Genomic DNA, 15032 nt, shown 5'->3' on the forward strand with positions numbered 1-15032 from the left:
TATCTATTTTCCATCCTTTCACTTTCAGTCTGTATGTGTCCCTAGGTCTGAAGTGGGTCTCTGGTAGACAGCATATGTATGGGTCTGGTTTTTGTATCCATTCAGCCAGTCTATGTCTTTTGGTTGGAGCATTTAATCCATTTACATTTAAGGTAATTATCGATATGTATGTTCCTATTACCATTTTCTTAATTGTTTTGGGTTTGTTTTTGTAGGTCTTTTCCTTCTCTTATGTTTCCTGCCTAGAGAAATTCCTTTAGCATTTGTTGTAAAGCTGGTTTGGTGGTGCTGAATTCTCTTAGCTTTTGCTTGTCTGTAAAGCTTTTAATTTCTCCATCAAATCTCAATGAGATCCTTGCTGGGTAGAGTAATCTTGATTGTAGGTTTTTCCCCTTCATCACTTTAAATATGTCCTGCCACTCCCTTCTGGCTTGCAGAGTTTCTGCTGAAAGATCAGCTGTTAACTATATGGGGATTCCCTTGTATGTTATTTGTTGCTTTTCCCTTGCTGCTTTTAATATTTTTTCTTTGTATTTAATTTTGGATAGTTTGATTAATATGTGTCTTGGTGTGTTTCTCCTTGGATTTATCCTGTATGGGACTCTCTGTGCTTCCTGGACTTGATTGACTATTTCCTTTCCCATGTTAGGGAAGTTTTCAACTATAATCTTTTCAAATATTTTCTCAGACCCTTTTTTTTAACTCTTCTTCTTCTGGGACCCCTATAATTTGAATGTTGGTGCATTTAATGTTGTCCCAGAGGTCTCTGAGACTGTCCTCAATTCTTTTCATTCTTTTTTCTTTATTCTGCTTTGCAGTAGTTATTTCCACTATCTTATCTTCCAGGTCACTTATCCGTTCTTCTGCCTCAGTTATTCTTCTATTGAGTCCTTCTAGAGAATTTTTAATTTTATTTATTGTGTTGTTCATCGGTTTGTTTGCTCTTTAGTTCTTCTAGGTCCTTGTTAAACGTTTCTTGTATTTTCTCCATTCTGTTTCCAAGATTTTGGATCATCTTCATTATCACTATTCTGAATTCTCTTTCAGGTAGACTGCCTATTTCCTCTTCATTTGTTTGGCCTGGTGGGTTTTTACCTTGCTCTTTCATCTCCTGCGTATTTCTCTGTCTTCTCATTTTGCTTAACTTACTGTGTTTGGGGTCTCCTTTTCACAGGCTGCAGGTTTGTAGTTCCTGTTGTTTTTGGTGTCTGTCCCCAGTGGGTGAGGTTGGTTCAGTGGCTTGTGTAGGCTTCCTGGTGGAGGGGACTGGTGCCTGTGTTCTGGTGGGTGGGGCTGGATCTTGTCTTTCTGGTGGGCAGGGCTGCGTCCGGTGGTGTGTTTTGGGGAGCCTGTGAAGTTACTATGATTTTAGGCAGCCTTTCTGCTAATGGGTTGGTTTGTGTTCCTGTCTTGCTAGTTGTTTGGCATGGGGCATCCAGCATTGGAGCTTGCTGGCCGTTGGGTGGAGCTGGGTCTTAGCATTGAGATGGAGATCTTGCCACTTGATGTTACATGGGGCCGGGAGGTCTCTGGTGGTCCAATGTCTTGAAGGCAGCTCTCCCAACTAGAGGCTCAGGCCTGACACCCAGCCGGAGCACCAAGGCCCTGTCAGCCACATGGCTGCTAGTGTTGGAGGGTCTCCTGCAGAGGCGGGGGGCAGTGCTGGCTCACCGTGGGGACAAGGACACTGGCAGCAGACGTTCTGGAAAGTACTCCTTCCTGTGAGCCCTCCTGGAGTCCCAACATTTTTTTTTTTTTAGTCAAGTAAGGATAACAAAACAAAAGCACTACTTACTATTATTTTTTAATTTAAATGATAACTTTCAGCACCTAAAAAGTAGGATGATCATAATAATTTCATTTTTAAATGAAAAATTATTTTTCATTATGGAAAACTCAACATATTTTGTTTCCCACATTTTGCCATAGAAAGGTCCCAAAATTCCCTGCTTGGGCCTATGGGAATGAGGAATCAGTAAATCAGGTTCTCAGGCCAGCAAGGACTGTAAAGGATCCTCCAAATAAAGTCAAGTATTGCCATTGGATGAAATAGTTGCAGGCAGACTTTTAGATGGAACAACAACTGGAAGGTCCAGGGAGACTACTGATCTGGGGTCAGATGAACTCACAAAACTCTCCAGAAAGCATCTTACCAAGATATCATTTTCTCTTCTCAAAAATCATAGTCAGGGACTTCCCTGGTGGCTCAGTGATTAAAAATCTGCTTGCCAACGCAGGGGACATTGGTTCGAGCCCTGGTCCAGGAAGATCCAAAAAGCCATGGAGCAACTATGCCCGTGTGCCATAACTACTGAGCATGCGCTCTACAGCCAGCAAGCCACAACTACTGAGCCCGTGTGCCACAACTACTGAAGCCCGTGCACCTGCAGCCTGTGCTACACATCAAGAGAAGCCACCACAATAAGAAGCCTGTGCACTGCAACAAAGAGTAGCCCCCACTCACCGCAACTAGAGAAAGCCCGCTCGCAGGAACGAAGACCCAACGCAGCCGAAAATAAATAAATAAATTTATAAAAAGAAATCATAGTCAAAGCTCACTTCTGGAGGATGAATGTACTTTTCTCTACTCTCCCACTAAGCACAACTAAAAACCCTGAACATTAAATATAAAACAAAGATAGGAAGACTCTGAAAGGTGAAGAGAAGACCAACTGTCTAGGGATTTTGGGACCTCAGGAACAACACAGTGGTGAATTCCCTGGGTTCTCTTTTGACCTCATACATCCCACATTCAGAGCTAAAGAAACTGGCAACCCAGGAATGTCAACAGATGCAGACAAAAATCTCAGAAAAAGCCTGCTCTTTCTCCCAAAGGGCCAGGAAAGACAGAAAACTTTTAGACAATAACAGATCTACTCCAGCCAAACACCATAGAAAAACTGTGTCCCTCACTACCCATGTCTCTCAAGGCTGAGTGGGCTGCTTTTTCTTCCACCCTCATAGGCTGTAATGAGGTTCACCTCCCATGGTGACAACGGAGACCACATGGGGAGCCTGGACTTCCACCTCCACCTGGAAGTAGCAATGTACCCCTTCTTCTTCTAGACAGGATGCTGCCAGAGGAGGCCTAGTGAGAGTCGACTTAACCATCCCATGGTGGTAGCAAAGACACTGTCAGTGTCATTGGAAGCCATGTGGGGAGAGCAATGAGGCTCTCCTACCCCTCCCCACCAAGCTGATAACTGAAACTTCTGCCCCCACCCAGCAGTAACAAGGACAGAACCCCCTCCCCCCACCTTGGATATCAGCAGAGGCTGAATGAGAATATGGACTTCTATCCCTATAAGGCAGTAATGAGGTGGTGTGCCTTTTCCGCCACTGGAGCACTGTCAGAGGAATCCAGCTAAAACAGAAGATGTAAACAAGATCCAAAGTCTCATTACATAATACCCAAAATGTCCAGACCTCAATTAGAAGTCAAACTGAATGAAAAAGACAAGCAATAAATGCCAACACTGAAATTACAGAAATGTTAGAATTATTGGACAGAGATTTTTAAAGCAGCCACCATAAAAATGCCTCAATAAGTAATTATGACCATGCTTTAAACAAATGAAAAAAATAGAAAATCTCAGCAAAGAAGTAGAAAAAGAAGAACAAACAAAGCCCAAAGGCAGCAGAAGGAGGGAAATAATAAAGATATAAAGATTGGAGAGAAAATAAATAAAATAGAGACAAAAAACAATAGAAAAGATCAATGAAACCAAGAACTGGTTCTTTGAAAAGATAAACAATATTGATAAACCTTTAGCCAAGCTCATCAAGAAGAAAAGAGAACCCAAATAAACAAAGTAAGACATGAAAGAAAATAAAAACTGATACCACAGACATACAAAAAATCATAAGAGAATGCTACAAACAGTTATATGCCAACAAATTGGACAACCTAGAAGAAATGGACAAATTTCTAGAAACATACAAGCTTGCAAGACTGAATCAGGAAGAAATAGACAATCTGAACAGACCAATCACTAGTATGGAAGTTGAATTTGTAATTTTAAAAAAAGGGGGGGTGGCTTTCCTGGTGGCGCAGTGGTTAAATAATCCGCCTGCCAATGCAGGGGACTCGGGTTCAATCCCTGGTCTGGGAAGATCGCACATGCCATGGAGCAGCTAAGCCCGTGGGCCACAACTACTGAGGCCTGCACTCTGGAGCTCACGAGCCACAACTACTGAGCCCATGTGCCACAACTACTGAAGCCTGTGTGCCTAGAGCCCATGCTCTGCAACAAGAGAGGCCACCGCAATGAGAGGCCCATGCACTGTAACGAGGAGTAGCCCCCGCTCACCGCAACTAGAGAAAGCCCGCGTGCAGCAACGAAGACCCAAGGCAGCCAAAAATAAATAAATAAATAATAAATAAATTTATTAAAAAAAAAAACTCCCAGCAAACAAAAGTCCAGGACCACATGGCTTCACAGGGGAATTCTAACAAACATATAAAGAAGAGCTAATACCTATCCTCAAACCATTACAAAAAATTGAAAAGGATGGAACACACCCAAATTCATTCTATGAGGCCACCATTACACTGACATCAAAACCAGATAGACACTACACAAAAAATTACAGTTCAATATCTATCATGAATATAGATGCAAAAATCCTCAACAAAGTATTAGCAAATCAAATTCAACAATATGTAAAAAGGATACTACACTATGATCAAGTGGGATTTATTTCAGGGTTACAAGGATGGTGCAATACCCGCATATCAATTAATGTGAAACACCACATTAACAAAAGGAAGGAAAAAAAATCTTCAATAGATGCAGAAAAAGCATTTGACAAAATTCAACATCCATTCATGATAAAAACTCTCATCAAAGTTGGTATAGAGGGAATATATCTCAACATAATAAAGGCCATTTTTGACAAACGCACAGCTAACATCATACTCAACAGTGAAAAGCTTTCAGCTTTTCCTCTAAAATCAGGAACAAGACAAGGATGTCCACTCCTGCCACTTCTATTTAACATAGTATTAGAAATACTAGTCACAGCAATCAGACAAAAAGAGAAATAAAGGCATCCAAACTGGAAGGGAAGAAGTAAAACTCTATTTGAAGACGACATGATACTATACATAGAAAACTTCAAAGTCTCCACTAAAAAACTATTAGAACTAATAAATGAATTCAGCAAAGTTGCAGGATACAAGATGAATATACAGAAATCTGTAGATTTTCTATACACCGATAATGAATTAACAGAAAGAGAAATTAAAAAAACAATCCCATTTACAATCACATCAAAAAGAATAAAATACCTAAGAATAAACTTAACCAAGAAGGTAAAATATGTATACTCTGAAAACTATAGAACATTGATGATGGAATTTGAAAATGATAAAAAGAAATGGAAAGATATCTGAGTTCTTGGATTAGAAGAATTAATATTGTAAAATTTCCATACTACCCAAAGCAATCTATGGATTTAATTCAATCCTTATCAAAATAATCATGACATTTTTCACTAAACTAGAATAAATAATCCTAAAATTTATATCAGACCACAAAACACCCCAAATTGCCAAAGCAATCTTGAGGGAAAAAAAACAAAACACAGAGCTGGAGGTATCATGCTCCCTGACTTCAGACTGTACTATGAAGCTACAGTAATCAAAAAAGCATGGTACTGGCACAAAGCAGACAGATCAATGAACAGAATAGAGAGCCCAGAAATAAACCCATACACTTACGGTCAATTAATCTATGACAAAGAAGGTAAGAATATATGATGGAGAAAAGACAGTCTCTTCAATAAGCGGTGCTGAGAAAACTGGACAGCTACATGTAAAAGAATGAGATTAGAGCATATCCTCACACCATATACAAAAATAAACTCAAATGAATTAAAGACCTAAATGTAAGACCTGAAACCACAAAACTTCTAGAAGAGAATAGAGGCAGAATACTCTTTGACATAAATCGTAGCAATATTTTTTTGGATCTGTCTCCTAAGGCAAAAGAAATAGAAGCAAAAATAAGCAAATGGGACCTAATTAAACTTAAGAGTTTTGCACAGTAAAGGAAACCATCAACAAAATGAAAAGGCAACCCACTGAATGGGAGAAAATATTTGCAAATACTATGATGGACAAGGGGTTAATATTCAACATATATGAACAGCTCACACAACTCAATATCAAAAAAATAAAGAAACTAATTAAAAAATGGACAGAACACCTGAACAGACATTTTTCCAAAGAAGATATACAGACGGTCAACGGGCACATGAAAATATGCACACCATCACTAGTCATCAGAGAAATGCAAATCAAAACCATAACGAGATAGCACCTCACACCTGTTAAAATGGCTATCATCAAAAAGTCTACGAATAACAAACGTTGACGAGGATGTGAAGAAAAGGGAAACCTAGTATGCTGTTGGTGGAATGGTGAATTGGTGCAGCCACTATGGAAAACAGTACAGAGGTTCCTCAAAAAACTAAAAATAGAACTACCATATGATCCAGCAATCCCACTGCTGGGTATCTATCTGAAGAAAATGAAAACACTAATTTGAAAAGACTCATGCACGTCAATGTTCATAGCAGCATTATTTACAATAGCCAAGATATGGAAGCAAGCTAAGTGTCCATCAACAGATGAATGGATAAAGAAGAAGTGGTATATATACATAATGGAATACTACTCAGCCATAAAAAGAATGAAAATCTGTCATTTGCAATAACCTGGATAGACCTAGAGAGTATTATGCTCAGTGAAATAAATGCAAGACAGAGAAAGACAAATACTCTATATTATCACTTATGTGTGGAATCTAAAAAATAGAATGAATGTATATAACAAAACAAAAACAGACTCACAGATATGGAGAAGAACTAGTGTTTACCAATGGGGAGTGGGAAGGAGGTAGGGGCGAGTTAGTGGTATGTGATTAAGAGACACAAACTACTATGTATAAAAAATAAGCATCAGGATATAGTGTACAGCACAGGGAAATATAGCCATTTTTTATAATAACTTTAAATGGAGTATAATCTATAAAGATATTGAATCACTATGTCATACACCTGAAACTAATATAATATTGTAAATCAACTATACTTCAGTTTAAAAATGGAAAGGAAATGCAATGACCAAAATAAAAATTCAGTGGATAGTCTCAACACCAGAATGGAGGAGACAGAGGAAAACATTAGTGAACTGGAAGATAGAATGATAGAAATTACTGAATCTGAACAATGGAGAGAAAATAGACTGAAAAAAAAAAGAACAGAGGCTAAGGGTCCTGTGTGGTTATAACAAAAGATCTAACTTAAATGTCATCAGAGTTCTTGTGAGAAAAGAAGAGAAAAGAAAGAGGGCAGGGCTGAAAAGTACATAATGAAATGACTGGGAACTCCCCATTTTGGCAAAAGACATAAACCAACAAATTCAAAAAGTTGACTGAAACTCAACCAGGGTATATTCAAAGAAATACACATCACGGCACATCATCATTAAACTTCTGAAAACTAAAGAAAAAAATCCTTGAAAACAGAGAGAGAAAAATGATGATTTATTCATAAGGGAAAAATGATTTTAATGACAGCAGATTCTCATTAGGAACTATGAAGGCCAGAAATGCTTTCAGGTGCTGAAAAAAAGAACTCTCAACCCAGAATCCTATATCCAATGAAACCATGTCATTATTTTCAGATGACATGTTTGTCTGTACAGAATATTCTAGGAATCTACAAGAACTCCTAGAATTAATATGTAAGTTCAGCAAGGTTGTAGAATATAAAATCAACATATGAAGAATCAATTGTATTTCCATATACTAGCAATGGACATGTGGACACTTGAAATCAAATATGCAATACCATTTACAATCACTCAAAAAAAGGAAATAATTAGGTGTAAGTCTAACAAAACATGTACAGGTCTTGTATGCTGAAAACTACAGTATGCTGATGAAAGAAATCAGAAGAGATCTATATAAATGGAGAGACATACCACATTCATAGATTAGAAGATTCAGTGTAGTATTGATCTCATTCCTCCAAAAAGCAATATACAGGTTTAATAATTCCTATCAAAATCCCAGAAAGATTTTTTTGTATATATAGACAAGATTATTCTAATATTTACATGGAAAGGAAAAGAATTAGAATAGCTGAAACAATTTTGAAAAAGAATAAAGTGGGAGGAATCAACCTACCACATTTCAAGTTTATGTAACTAACATAATCAAGACTGACCATGTGGTATTGGCAGAGAAATAGGTACATAGATCCATGTATCAAAATGGAGAATGCAGAAATAGAATGACACAAATATGCCCAACTGATTTTAGACAAAGGTGTTAAAGCAATTCAATGGAGAAAAGATAATCTTTCAAGAAACTGCTGTTAAGGAAATTGGACATCTATAGGCCAAAAAAAAAAAAAAGAAAATCTTGGGACTTCCCTGGTGGTACAGTGGTTAAGAATTTGCCTGCCAGTGCAGGGGACACGGGTTCAAGCCCTGGTCCGGGGGGATCCCACATGCCGTGGAGCAACTAAGCCCATGCACCACAACTACCGAACCTGCGCTCTAGAGCCCGCAAGCCACAACTACTGAGCCCACATGCCTAGAGCCCTGCTCTGCAACAAGAGAAGCCACCTCAATGAGAAGCCGCGCACCACAACGAAGAGTAGCCCCCGCTAGCTGCAACTAGAGAAAGCCCGCACACAGCAACGAATACCCAACACAGCCAAAAATAAAAATTAAAAAATAAATAAATAAAAAGGGAAAAAAAAAAGCACATGAGGAACCCTTGTGGTGAAGAAAACACTCTGTATCTGTGCTGTATCAATTATCAAAATCCTGGGTGTGATATTGTATTATAGTTCTGCCAGTGATTTCACTGGGGAAGACTAGGTAAAGGGACATGAAATCTCTCTGTATTAGTGCTTACAGCTGCATGTGAATTTATTATTCTCTCAAAATAAAAAGTTCAATTAAAAAATAAACCCCCCATAATTGTAGTCAGATGTCTCTCAGGTTAGGTTTTAACAAAGGGATTTAATAAACACAATAGATGGGCTTCCCTGGTGGCGCAGTGGTTGGGAGTCTGCCTGCCAGTGCAGGGGACACGGGTTCGAGCCCTGGTCTGGGAAGATCCCACATGCCACGGAGCAACTAAGCCCGTGCGCCACAACTACTGAGCCTGCGCGTCTGGAGCCTGTGCTCCGCAACAAGAGAGGCCGCGATAGTGAGAGGCCCACGCACCGCGATGAAGAGTGGCCCCCACTTGCCGCAACTAGAGAAAGCCCTCGCACAGAAACGAAGACCCAACACAGCCATAAATGAATGAATAAATAAATAAATAAAAATAAAATAAAATAAAGAATAAAGGCAAAATGAAATCTTTAAAAAAAACACACAATAGAGAGTTCTTTTCTCTTTTTTCTTTGTATTCTTTTTAGATGGAGCATGATTCAGAGATACAAAGAGTAAGTATATATCAGCTTGCTGGATTATCACAAAATGAACACACACACGTAGCCATCACCCAGATTAAGAAATGGAACACCTGTATAAGAGACCGTGCCAAAAGTCACACACTTGAGCTGGCTATTTTTTCTTACATTGTCTCAGCAGTAGCCAATTTGGTGAACTGAATTAATGCCTGGTGGTTCAAGGCCAAAATTTGTGATGTGAATGACCAGCTGTCCAAGGAAGGAGGAGACAGAGGAATTTGGGTTTTCTATAGACCTATGGGTGCTCACAAGTGAGTCCTGTCCCTTCTCTGTCCCTTAAAATGGGGCTACCCCTACTAGCTGTCTTTGTATGGTTTACCAAGTACCAAGTTCTTTGAGTCCCCCAGAGGAAGGAAGAAGTGGGACAGGACACAGCAGTATCTAGTCTCTAAAATCAAAGGAAAAGGGCAATTTACCATGAGAAAAAGAAAAATTACAAACACATTTTATTTTATTAAAAGTATTTATTTCTAGCTAGATTAGTAATTTCTACCAAAGTGGATGTACTAGGCATCATTTCTGTTTCAAGTTCAGTAATTCATTTAATTTTTATTATTATGGAATAATAATAAAACCCCCCTTGTCCTAACTGTGACTGAGGTTTGCTCTGTCTGTTTGACTCAGCTGAATTCCACCTCCTGGAAGGTCTTTTTTGTGTGTGTAACACAACTACTCTTAGGAACAAATTTCACCGATAGGAAATTCTCACTGTGCATCCCGTAGTGAGGGGATGAACTCAAAGACTTATGGAGTAGGACCCCAATTACCCAGCACTTCAAGTATCTCCCCAAGGGGCCCAGGATAATACAGTTGCCAGAAGAACTCAGAGGCTGGAGCTCAGCAAAACAAGTTGCTCTATCCTGTGGTTATAACAATTTATCCTTGAATGAATGAAACGGAATGAGCCTGCCTCTCCCAGATACACAAAGCTGTACTGTGAGGCAAAGCACAAGGGTCGACCAGATGGCTGCCACGCAGAACCAGGATTGCAGGGGTGGTGACCTCAGGGTCCATTTTACTGGCCAAAGTGAAGAAACACATCTCACTTGTATTTTCTTAACCTCAGTTGAATGGCCTGCATTTATAGGTTCAACAATGTATTTTATGCCACTGAAGAGCAGGCTTGGGCCAGAGGTAAAGGGGAGGGGGGAGGGAAAAGAGAGTTTTTCCCTTTTCTTAGTGGTAGTCTGTTGGGACTCATATTTTTCTTGTCTCTCTGGTTTGAGGGTTTCTGGCTCTTGGAAAAGAAGGTGGACCAGGATACACTCATATTTTGTTTCCTGCCATCTCCTGGAAGTGAACCAGGGGTCCTACAATACTGAAAGGAAGTTAAAACCAGTTCTGGGGGTGCTTTCAAAACAAAGAGGATTTTAAAATTTGACTCAATTGCATTCCATGTAACACCACTTCATTGTGATATCATTTCAATGACACCCCCCTGGCTTCTAGACCAAGGATCCATCATTAGGAGCTATCCCTCCCTACCCTGATGGAATGGGTGCTTGTGGTTACACACCACACCAGCCTGGAGGACACAGCCAAGCATTCTCAAAAGCTCATCAGTTGCTTGTAGCCAAGTCAGATGGACCTTACTGGGTGGGAAGGACGGGGGTTGGGGAACCAGAGATCTTTTCTCAAATTCCTTACAAAGAAAAGCAAGAGTCTGTAGGTAGTAGGTGAGGCCAAGGGACGGAGAAGCCCCACCTCCCTTTCCCAACCCAATGGATGTTTGCAGCATCTTCTGCCTAAAACCTCAGTTTGTGTTGCATTTGATTCCAGTATCTGAACATCTGTTAAGCTACCTTGATCCAGGTGTTTGGGGAAAGGGAAATAGAAGGATAAGAAATCTGAGCGGCCATTTAAAAAGAAACATTTAACGCAGCATGGAAGACAGCCAACACAGCATTTGTAGGAAGTGGAGGGCGCGTGCACCATTTCTAAGCCTCGTGGGTATAAGCATGGGGTACGTGTTCTTGAAGTTAAAATTTGAGGAGAAAAAGGGCTAATATCCTAACACCATCCTTCCATCTTGGAACTCTCCCCCAAGTTTTTCTTCCTATTCTGTTTCTTCCAACCCAAGTCTCTATGCCACAGGGCAATGACTGCATTTATATTGTACACTTAATTCAAAATAGTAAATAATTGTCATCCATCCTCTAAATTCAAAGGAGCCCCATAGCGTCCTGGCTTTGGGGTCTGGTGTCTGCCACACTTCTGCACATTCTTACTCTAAGCCCATTTCCTAAGAATAAATCAATGTGTTAGTGGCTACATTGACTCAGAACTATCAATACTTGAATGACCCATCAACATCGGGCTTGAATGTTTTTCCTCCTTAATGAATCAACTATTTGATTGACTAAACTGAGACTAAAACCCAAACCTTAGTGGTTGTTTTAGACTTGAGCAAATACAGCAGAAGAGCCAAGATCACTTGCTATCAACAGGCTCCCCCTGGCCTCCCTGCTGCAGCTGGGTCTCCCGGCAGTTCTCACTCAGGCAGGAAAAGGATTCCTTTCGCTGGGGCAGATTAAGACTACTAGGGGCTGGGCTCACCCCTGTGTCCACTTGCTGGTGAGGGTACAAAACAGGACTTGGGCTGGTGCTGGTGAATCTGAGCTTCACCTTAACACATCAAAATGCAAACAGCCAGTCTAGAGGCATGGGAGAAGGACTCACATGGGAAAAGGTGCCAGTCATCTGCCGCTCCGACAGAAACAGTGCTCCCAGGAAGGAACTGGCTGGTCACGACTCAATCCGGACATCAAGGCAACATCTGGGTGAAGGAGTAACAGCTGTGGGTATAATGTGATCAAATATTGTGGCGGTGGCGTGACTGCTTGGCCATGGTCATGATCAGTATTTATTTTCTCCCTTCCTGAACGAGTGTCTGGTTTTTAACACTGTTACTCTTACAGGCAGCCTCCCATGCCCTCTGGGAGGTGGAGAGGAGTGGCCCTCTGCGCTGCTGTGCTGGGTTACACGGCCCTCCCTCACTTCCCTGCAGGTCCTTTAAAACCCACATTCTCACATGGTTCCATGATTTGGGCTCAGGGCAGGAAACAGAACCTGATTCAACATTTTGCCAAGTATTATTTTTACCACGCTGAATAGGGTCTTTTTTGATCTGCAACCCACAGCTGGTCCGTGGTTCTCTTGATCCACATAGACTGAAGAGCTTCCTCCCCTGAGGATTTCCTAGTGTGAGCTGACCGCACATCTACATGTACTTGCTTCTTTGTATGTCACCAAGAGTCACCGTTCCAATACCGGTGGGCACTGACAGAGCCGGGCAGCTGTGCCAGGGAGTTCAGGGAGCAAACACTCCAATGAGAAAAATGAGCCAGCCCTAAAACTTAGTTGACTTTGGGGCTTCCCTAGTGGCGCAGTGGTTAAGAATCCGCCTGCCAAAGCAGGGGACACGGGTTGGGGCCCTGGTCCGGGAAGATCCCACATGCCGTGGAGCAACTAAGCCCATGAGCCACAACTACTGAGCCCTCGTGCCACAACTACTGAAGCCTGCGCACCTAGAGTCCATGCTCCACAACAAGAGAAGCCACCGCAATGAGAAGCCTGTGCGCCACAACGAAGAGTAGCCCCCGCTCACTGCAACTAGAGAAAGCCTGCACGCAGCAATGAAGACCCAATGCAGCCAAAAATAAATAAATAAATAAAATAAATAAAAAATTTTAAAAAGAACCTTAGTTGACTTTAAGGGCTGGTATAAAATAAGGTAGAGGACTCAGGGCCAAATATTCATTCCCATTAAAATACATCATTTTAAAAAGCTGAAGTTTTCACTTGGTTTTGTCTTATTTTAAGCAACGTGAAGTTGGTTTTAGTGGAGATACGCAATTGGTAACTTAGGTTATTTTGAAAGATTTTCCTCCTTAAGATGAGCCTCAGCTGATAGTTCCTCCTTAATGCTGATAATTATCTAAAGCAAAACAAACGTCTAGGTCAATGAAGACTGAAACAGGATAATTCCTGGACACTAAATTTTCCAAGAACAAAGCACACAATTGTTCTATACACACCCCTGCAAAAGTTCTTAATGGAAAGGGCACAGAGACCTTTTACTTGGGGGCCTTGTTATGATGGAGCCCCAGAGGCACCACCACTAGACTGCCTTTGAGCCAAGGTCTCACAATGAGGGCACAAAGGTGGAGCCACCCCACCCTACAGTTCAGGTCTGGGGTCACTAGAACAGCAGGGAACCTGAGTCCAGAAGTACCTTTCCCTCTCACTACATCAGCTGCAAGTCAGCCTCAGATTCCCCGTCCCTAAAGTAGATTAGCAGCTCTTCACACTAAAGGGTGCTTGTGGGGATTACACAGGATCATGAACGCGGACCAGCTCTGTCAGTACGGAAGCTCCAGACAAAAGAAAGCACTTAGTTATCACAGCCAGGAAGGGCTTGGGAGATGGGTTTGCATTTTATTTTTATTTTTTTTAAACTTTGGGTTTATTTATTTATTTATTTATTTATGGCTGTGTTGGGTCTTCGTTTCTGTGCGAGGGCTTTCTCTAGTTGCAGCAAGTGGGGGCCACTCTTCATCGCGGTGCGCGGGCCTCACTGTCGCGGCCTCTCTTGTTGCGGAGCACAGGCTCCAGACGCGCAGGCTCAGTAGTTGTGGCTCACGGGCCTAGTTGCTCTGTGGCATGTGAGATCTTCCCAGACCAGGGCTCCAACCCGTGTCCCCTGCATTGGCAGGCAGATTCTCAACCACTGCGCCACCAGGGAAGCCCTGAAGTATTTTTATACATGCTTTTTGTCATAATTGCTGCCTCCTAAAAAGGAAAAAGATTCTTCAAGGTTCTTCCGAGCCCATTATACTCTTGCTCCGGCAGCCTTCTCCAGGTTTGTCTATCACTTAAGACTTCAACCAAACTGGTCTTTTCACTGTTTCTTAACATGTCTGTCCTAAGTACTCCCATTTCTATGATTTTGCTCACTTCACCAACCCCATCTGAAGGCTCACCTGCATTTCCCCCTCCTCAGTTGAACCACCACCTCCACTTTGAATTTTCCCCTCTTCCAGGTCTAGTAAAGAACGCCATTAATTCCTAAGTGACCTCTGTCCTCTGAACTTATTCTTGTGGCCAAGTTCATTGAAAAGGTCCACTCCCTCATATTGTTATTTGTGTTATTTGAAGGCAGTTTCGTGTCCCCAGCTATAATGAGCTCCCTTGAATGCAGAGACTGAGGATATACCTGTCTGTGTTTCAGCATCTAACAGGGGGCCTGGAAGAGAGCGGGAACCCAGAAAATGTGTTGTATAGATGATTATGCTGTTTGATAGTCTTTTTCTAAAGCAGCACTATGGTGATGATTCACTGGCTCTATCTTCATTTTCAGGTGCTCTGTGGCTGTCACACTGAATTCCCATTGCAACCACTGACAAAAATACCACCAGGTCTTTTTTCTAAATATAAAGAATGAGTTAATAGGCTTTGGTAAGAAGTAAGAAAATGAAAATCACTTCATACCTCTTTTTTATTTTTGCCAGCACTTTTGATTTCTTCCTCTCCTT

The 15032-nt window shown here is 41.2% G+C and overlaps 1 protein-coding gene across 1 annotated transcript in view; it reads right to left on the minus strand.

Annotated features, from left to right (window-relative positions):
* The window catches only part of ACOXL (acyl-CoA oxidase like), a 340428-nt gene that overhangs the window by 18554 nt on the left and 306842 nt on the right, over positions 1–15032 (minus strand).

Source organism: Eubalaena glacialis, chromosome 14, assembly GCF_028564815.1.
Source record: "Eubalaena glacialis isolate mEubGla1 chromosome 14, mEubGla1.1.hap2.+ XY, whole genome shotgun sequence".
Lineage (NCBI taxonomy): Eukaryota > Metazoa > Chordata > Mammalia > Artiodactyla > Balaenidae > Eubalaena > Eubalaena glacialis.